This window comes from Triticum aestivum, chromosome 1D, assembly GCF_018294505.1.
Source record: "Triticum aestivum cultivar Chinese Spring chromosome 1D, IWGSC CS RefSeq v2.1, whole genome shotgun sequence".
Lineage (NCBI taxonomy): Eukaryota > Viridiplantae > Streptophyta > Magnoliopsida > Poales > Poaceae > Triticum > Triticum aestivum.
The window spans coordinates 113,678,344-113,685,091 of record NC_057796.1 but is presented as its reverse complement, the minus strand read 5'-3'; the positions used below and the strand labels follow the sequence as shown (position 1 = coordinate 113,685,091).

Sequence of the window (6,748 nt, the reverse complement as noted above, 5' to 3'; positions counted from 1 at the left end):
TCTCATATATAGCGGGGTAGACACACAATGTAACCTATGCCAACATAATAGCACGGGCACGCGAAGGAGCCGGCGGCATGTGCCGGCGACCGGGCGGCCGGGGTGCGGTATTGTAGCGGTGTCATGGGGAGGAGCGCCCGTAGTCAGGCCCCGAGGATGTAGCCATATTGATGAACCTCGTTAACAAATCTTGGTGTCGTGCTCGTGTGATTGCTTGGTCTTCGGATGATCGACGGAGTGCCTCGGATTTATTCTAACAGCGTGACTTCTCTCACTGTGCGCCTCCATACCTCGCCAAAATTCGTTGCTCCTCACCGCTTTACAGGGCAACGTTAAAGCCAGCTAGCGGTGGCTCAAACAAATAGGTCCCCCGCGGCAACCTCTTCCTCCCCAACTCGCTTTGGTTGTTTGATTGCATCTCAATTTGATCTGGTCTTTACTACTTCGCCCGCACTAATCTCTCTTTGCATGTTTTTTTTTCTTTTCCAACAGGGCATTTGCCCCTTTCCACTAATTTCTTAACAGAAATACACAGTCCGTCCAAGCGGCTCAAAACCAACCGAGTTCACCTTACAGAACCAACATGATATGATCAACATAGAAGCTAGGAGACGGGGAAAAGGGAAAGCGGGTTGGGGCACTAACAGGAATCCTGCCACCTAGAAATCGCCATCGACCTCTCGGTTACATGGCGAAAACCTGCTACCACTTCAAAACGAGCCTAAACTATCAGAGTTCCAACCATACACTTCAAAGGGAACTTAAGCACATAGCCATACAGTAACCAACGGCCATAGGAACTAGGAAGCTATGTTGTAGACAAAAAAGACATGCAATCTGTGTTAGCGTTGTGCTTTCAACCAGCTCCAGCCCCTGCGGTAGACGAAAGCGACGATGCCAGGTGCGTAGTCTCGAGCATCAGTGCCTGCACCCTCTGTTGAAGCACCTTCTTATCTGGATCTTTCAGAAACTCTTTTCAAAAGTAATTTTATTCCTTTCGGTCCATATACCCCAGCAAACAGCAGCAATAGCAATCATATAAAATTTATTGCCTTGGGGCAAGTAAGCAAACAACCAGGTAAACTTCGCCACAAATTGCTGGGCGAACATGAAGCACCAATCACATTACCTAGAGTGCCCCAAACAGCTTTGGCCATATGACAACCGAAAAACAAATGATTTGCATTTTCATTCATGTGACAAAAAAGGAGCATCTGGGTTCACTCAGCCATTTGTGTTTCTTTAAATTGTCTCTAGTTAGAATATCGTTACGAAATAACTACAACATGAAGATCTTAATTTTCAACAAAATTGTGGCACTGATAAACTGATTTTGTAGTAAAACCCTCTTTCTTAGTCAACGACCAAACTACCTTATCTCTACTCCTAATGTCTCAGTTGGTAGTCTCCGTTTTGGGTTTATTTTTCGTCCCACCATTTTCGTCTGGTTTTTTTCGTTGGTTTTTTTCGTCGGTTTTCTCGTCCCTTCCCCGCACATAGCAAAAAAACAGCCAGCGAGGCTCCCCTAGATCTATGTATTCTATCCTGCGATCTCTCAAGGACGCCCCAGCCCCCAATACGAGCCGCCGCCGAGATCCAAGACGAGCCGCCGCTGAGATCCGAGTCGATCCGCCGCCGCCGAGGACCGAGTGGAGCCGCCGCCGGCGCTGGCCAGGCTCCCCACGATGTGCGCGCCGGGGCGCCGCTCCCGCTCCCGCAGCCGAGCATAGCAGCAGCGGCGGAGCCCTGCCGCTGGCGAGCTCTCTCTGGCGGAGGAGGGCGGGGGCGAGCTCACCGTCTCCCTCGCGCTCAACGCCAGCGGGGACGCAGGCTTCGACACAGCCGCCTACATAGGCGCGCTCCAGGCAGGGCGCTTCGGGAGGTGGATTCTTTGGTCGCCGCGGATGGCATCCACGCACGACCTCGTGACACAGTGAGTGCAAGATTTTGTTCTTTTGAATCTCGCTCCATCAGAAAAAGAAAGAGACGATGAATTTCCTCTTGAAATCGCTCAAATTGGGCTTACTCTTTGCTTCCCCTCTGCCTGCAGGAACTTCGCCAAACTTCCGGTGGGCGTCGTGTGCGCCACAAACATGCAGTTCAAAGGCAAAGGTGCGTCAAATATGTATGCCAATTGGTGCTTGTTTTTGTTGTCCCTTTTAGTGTGTCTCTCTGATGATTTTTCAGTTCAATGTCTGTCATTTTGGTGGGTAGATGAATTGTATTGTTCTGTTTGTTGTATGTTCAGTTGATGTTACTGAAGATCTGAAGTTGCTGCATGCTGTATGGGATAAATAGTTCGAGAAATAGCAAATTTGTTGAGTGGATTTGCATCTGTTACACCTTAATATGGTATAAATTTTATTTTGTGATGTCAGTAGAGGAAAACTATGCTGGATATATTTTCTCTGTTATATTGATATTGTGCCTATTCACTTTGTTTCTTATGTCCTGCTTCATTTTTCTTTCTGTAATTGTGTAGCTCATCTCCAAGCTTGTGGAGATGCTATTTTTCTATCACCCAAATGAAATGAACAACGCTTCATTTGACTTATTTATTGTATTTTGATAGGTATGATTGGAATAATCAACCACACCCGCCTCGTCCTACCGGAGGCAGCTCCCCTCCACGTGGCCGCTGCAAGAGCAGCCGTCAGATCCTGACGCGTCGTCGACGATGACTACGGCAGGTGTGACGCACCGGCGTCGGATACAGTGACCGTGATAGCTGACAGGCGTCGGCTCCGTTGATCGCGACGAAGCGAGGTACCAGCGACCATGACCTTGATGAGAGGCAGGTGGTAAAGTCGAAACCGCCTTGTCCATGGCTGCAGGTTGCTTCCCGATCAGTCCAAGATCCGTCCGAGCCGACGGCAAGACGAACGCTTCCCATGTGCAGTGCACATAGTAGGTATGTGCCGCTCGCACGTCCTCGAGCCTATTCATCGATGTGTGTTGCACTTGAGGAGCAAGCAGCATTCTCCTTGTTAATTAGCTATGGTTCTTGGGCTTGGTTTCTTGGCTTCACACAAAGCGATTTCATTTTGAGCTCGTAGCTTCCTTCTGTCTTGGTTTTTGGAAGCTTAATTTCTAGCCTGTGCAGGTCATGGGGAGAAGAAAAGCAGCGGAGAAGAAGAGATTGAATTATATGTGCTTCTTGTATGAGCTACCGTTGGGGCACTCTTTTGGGGTAATCATGTTCTGAGAGATTCATAAAAAAGTAATTATTCAGAGAGGAGAGACTGAGAGATCAATTTGTTTGATGTGTTGAGAGAAAGATTCGGAACTCCACTATTTGTTGGGTCAACGGATCAATGTTTTTAGAGCATAACTATTGATTGTTGTATTGTGATTTTTACTATGTCTCTGAACCATCTGGATGATGAACTATATACTGTAATTTTTAGTTTGTCGCAAGAACATGAACCTAATTTTTAGTCTGTCTAAATCACAGGTTGATCGGCACAGTGGAGGACAGGGAAGGAGGAGAAGGATGTGAGGTGTGTAGAATTCGGCGCAAAGGGAGACGATCAAGATGGTGGAGCAGAATCCAGAGGACGCCGGAAGACCAGGTAGAGGAGAGACACCACTCAGAGCCCATCGATCCAGTGAGCAGTGTGTGGTGTTCTTGGTGACTGGTTTCGTGATGTAGGTGTCCTGATCCAACTTCCTCTTTTCCTTCTTTGTGGTCTATCTGCTGCGGTGAGCGGGGGATTGCTAACTTTGTGGTCTTTTCCTTCTTTGCATGATGCCCATGATTTGATCTATGAACTTAACCCGATCTTGGTTCTGATTTGGTTGTTCCTTGCAGATTGCCGCACAGGAAACCTGCCGAGCCGACATTGACGCCAAGTGCGGCGATGCCGCTCCAATGATTGTGAGGGCAAGTTCTTCCCGGGCTTTACCAAGATCAACTATGAGGTGAGGCCATTGACCTTGAACTGAACAAATTAAGTGTTGTTAAAGGGTTACTTTCAGTTTAACGTTTGTCCTTGAATGAACGAATGCACTGCAGGGTCCAACTAGCAAGAGGCCGCTTGCTTACAAGTGGTATAACATAGAGGAAGTGATTCTTATAAAGAAAATGAAAGTATGATTTCCAGAAATATGCCTTTTTGGTGTATATCCTTTTAATTTACTTGTACATTATGTGCTACACTAGGATTACATATTTGTTTTGTGTTACGGGTTTAGTTGTGGTTTTAGTGTGGCATTCTAGCATACGTTCCGGGATACCGGAGGAGATCCTTTTGGTGCACCTACAAAGAACTGGCCTTGGGAGGATGGCATGAATTCCATGGCCATGGCTACGAAAACTATGGGACTTATTACTTATTGATAGAGCTGACATGTGATTTAACTGCTAATGAGGGTAGTTTAGGTTTCATTGTCTTTAATAATTTTTGGCTTGGCCGTCAGGGTACTGCAATACTATGGGTTGATAAAGAAAGAAGGAAAATAAACGAGAAAGCAAGACGGAATTGGCAGAATCACGACAAAGGACGTACCCAGCAATGAATTGAGAATCGCTATTGGAATATTTCTTTATTTCTTTTTGGTAATCTTTTTCTGGGACTCCAATTTGTTCACTTGATGTTGATGGGTGTTTTTGAGGGATCTCATACTGTTTTTCTGCCAGACCGCATACATCCTGAGACTCTTGTTTTGGACGTTCACGCTGTTCACTAGATGGTTTTTCTAGATTTTGCCGCCGAAGATGAAGAGAGTGCTGCTGTGTTTCTTCGGAGCGAAATGGCAGAGTTGCCTCAACATATCTAAGGTAACAATCTTCTGCATCCCCTTCTTCTTTGTGCTACCTGTCAAGATTTAGATGCTGCAATTCTTCAGTCTAGAGCTGACTTAGATGATAGAACTGATTTACTAAATTGCTGGCTGGTGCATATATTTCACAGTAGAAAATGTTGGCTGTGTTCATGTCAACGTAATGATGAACAACATCAACGCCATGATTTTGCCTTGCTCGAGCTTTGGTTTGTGACTATATAAGATAGCATATCTTTGCAATCAGTATAATCTAGCTAGCCAGTTTGGAGCACAATATTGTCACTGTATATGTCAAGTTTGACATTTGCTGCCTATTTCTAGCTAGAAGTTGGTTCCTGTAAACAAGAGTGGTGATCTAGAGTACTTTTACCTTGATGTTTATCGAAAATAAGTTCACCTCCTAAATAGGCTGGGCTATTCCCTGTCTTCTTGGTCGATCGATGGTTCTCTGTAATACTCGTTAGCTGTTCGGACCATGTCGCTTTTTAACTTGTGCTGCTTGTGTGGCAGCACTGTTTCATTATCTTGTGAAATAGTACCGGTGCTTATTTAATTTGTCTACCAGGTGTCCAGTTCTTAGTGTGATCTCCTTTTTCTTGAGTAGTTATTGCTACGATCCTGTTTGTTAGTTCATCTTGGTTTGGTCTGTTATGCAACCTTTGCTCTGAATTGTGAATGTGGACATGTGCAAATCACTGCAGCCAACGACACTGAACTTGTTTGGCAATAAAGAAACAACGATGATGTTTCTAACAAGTTTCCTTGTTTATCTATAATAGTACTAGAAATCGTCTGTTTATGAGTGTCAGTTGGATATACTACCCATCAGGAGACGTAATCCAGATTGTTAGCTTCCCTGACATCTTCATACATTGTAGCACCACATAACATCTTCATACAATCAGAATCCTTGGTCTGATTACAAATACAGAGATCTTGTGGTATCTCACCAGCCACCAGGTGACCTGACTGGTCCATCCATCTTCGGCCCATCAAGTTGCATCTTGCGTGTCACATCAGATTCTTCTTGCTTTTGTGTTTATTACTATTTGGTTTAATCTAAAAGTAGTTCCGTACCTCTTGATGTAGCTCTAACAAGGCCATGAAATAATTCATACTATTACTTCATTGTAATTTTCCCTTTGCAAACAGTCTACAGCCTCTGAAAAAGAACGAAGCTTGCGTTTGTTCTCTTTTTAATTTTGTATTTTGTGCTCTTAATATTCCTTTAAATATACCTGATCGTTGTTGTATGCAAGGGAAAAGTCTCTTTGTTTGCTGAGACGAATTTTGTTTTCCTCCAGGTCCCACTGAACCAGGTTGAGAAGTGGAACAAGCAGAGGGAGAATGAGACATTTGTAGGGCCCCTCGAAATCGTCTGTTTGAGAGTCTCCTCGGTTGCTTTTGTGTCTGCGCTACTACTGACTTGTAGTTGGAATTTATGCTCCTGTCATGTACTCTCTTCCAACAATCGCTGCAGAACATCAAGTGATGCTTTTCTCTATGTTGCATAAATAGTTCAACATGCTTAAATGTACGCATGTCTTGCCTGGGACTTGTGAATGCCGAGAACCTATGAGACATTTTTGGTTCTAAGTCATGCTGATGTGAGAGAATATGTTGTTGTTATGTGACAGCGCAATTATGTGATGATATATTGATTCCAAGTCAAGAGAATTATGTTGTTCATGTGAAGAACTGTTGCAAGATTAGATTTTTAACCGATTTACACATTGCAAGATTAGATTTTTAACTGTTTTACACCATTTTAATTCAATATGGCAATCCCTTCCTGTCAAACATTGTTTTGTACAGAGGGGGATTTGAAGGATGTGTGGCTGGAGGTGGATTTGAGGTTTCAAGGGGATTAGGTGGAAGAGGGGGATTCACCAAATCCCCTCGAATCCTCTCCCAAAACCTCCACAATCCCTTGCTGTCAAACAAGGCCTTAAGGGATCATTTT

At 44.6% G+C, this 6,748-nt stretch overlaps 1 long non-coding RNA gene across 5 annotated transcripts; it reads left to right on the top strand.

Annotated features, from left to right (window-relative positions):
* The first annotated feature begins 1,399 nt into the window (after positions 1-1,399).
* Positions 1,400-6,457, top strand: LOC123180648 (uncharacterized). Of its 5 annotated transcripts, XR_006491170.1 has the most exons (10): positions 1,406-1,933; positions 2,051-2,112; positions 2,573-2,911; positions 3,104-3,190; positions 3,455-3,648; positions 3,812-3,921; positions 4,016-4,090; positions 4,420-4,558; positions 4,640-4,780; positions 6,090-6,457. It is a non-coding gene; the product is annotated as an uncharacterized lncRNA (long non-coding RNA). The 5 variants fall into 5 exon arrangements; XR_006491172.1 differs by having other exon boundaries at positions 1,400-1,933; positions 3,455-3,702; positions 4,016-4,558; XR_006491168.1 differs by having other exon boundaries at positions 1,403-1,933; positions 4,016-4,558.
* Positions 6,458-6,748: the final 291 nt, after the last annotated feature.